General features: G+C 42.6%; 1 non-coding gene across 1 annotated transcript; it reads left to right on the forward strand.

Annotated features, from left to right (window-relative positions):
- The first annotated feature begins 245 nt into the window (after nt 1-245).
- Nucleotides 246-317, forward strand: trnam-cau (transfer RNA methionine (anticodon CAU)). The gene has a single exon. It is a non-coding gene; the product is annotated as a tRNA-Met (tRNA).
- The last annotated feature ends 683 nt before the right edge of the window (nt 318-1,000 follow it).

A 1,000-nucleotide genomic window follows, 5' to 3' on the forward strand; every position in this document is an offset into this window, starting at 1 on the left:
AATGATGGATTCTGCAATTCTTTGTCTTGCCGTTTTCCCAGCACCTTTGTCTGTCGTTATATGTGTCCAAGCAGTCTCTTGCTGCTATTGTGTGTTTGTCTCTGTCTATTGTATTCTCGGTGTGATTTCTTATTTCTTATGTTCTTATGCAGTGATGCCTCCTCGCACTGGTGTTATTGTTAAACGATACAGGAGTGAAAGTCTGTCTTGCTACATTGATAAGCAGCAGAAATACTATTTCCTGGAGCAGAGTGGCGCAGCGGAAGCGTGCTGGGCCCATAACCCAGAGGTCGATGGATCGAAACCATCCTCTGCTACTCCTATTCACGCTGGTGATATGACAACTGGCAAGCAGTTATGATTTTTACGTGGGGAAGACAGGTATTTGGCTTATCTTTCCCGCGAAAAACCTCGATCTGGAGTAAATCACTTTTATATGCAACCAGAGTTTGACACAGGAAGAGGGAACATCTTAACACAACACGCCACAATTTACTGACAAAAACACCTTCACGGAGAATTTTTTACACAACAGGGAGCACGTTTGCAAGAGAAGGGGACATATTAACAGAAGAAACAAATATTTACCGAGCCGGAAACACAACAACAGGGAAGCATTTTACACAACAGCAGAAAAATAAAACTCTCAACAATATTTGAGACAGTTACCTGGGTAAGATTGGTCTGGAGGGATATTAGCCAAACGCGGGTTATTGGGAGTAGCTCCGAAGTAAAAGAAAACTGGGCGGCATGGACACTTTGGGCCGAAGGGCCTGTATCCATGTTGTAACCCTCTAAATCGTAGAGCACAGCTGGAAATATATTTATAAACAGTGAAACACTTTGCACAACAACACTGAACATCTTTGAACAGCAGAGAGGACAGCGACACATCAGGAAATATTTTTACAAGCATATATTTGCAACTGAAAATTAATTTAAAACATCAGATTCCGTGTCCTGTCGGTTTCGCGGCACCTTTGTCTGTCGTTACACGTGT

This window comes from Mustelus asterias, unplaced genomic scaffold (genome assembly GCF_964213995.1).
Source record: "Mustelus asterias unplaced genomic scaffold, sMusAst1.hap1.1 HAP1_SCAFFOLD_1027, whole genome shotgun sequence".
NCBI classification, from domain to species: domain Eukaryota; kingdom Metazoa; phylum Chordata; class Chondrichthyes; order Carcharhiniformes; family Triakidae; genus Mustelus; species Mustelus asterias.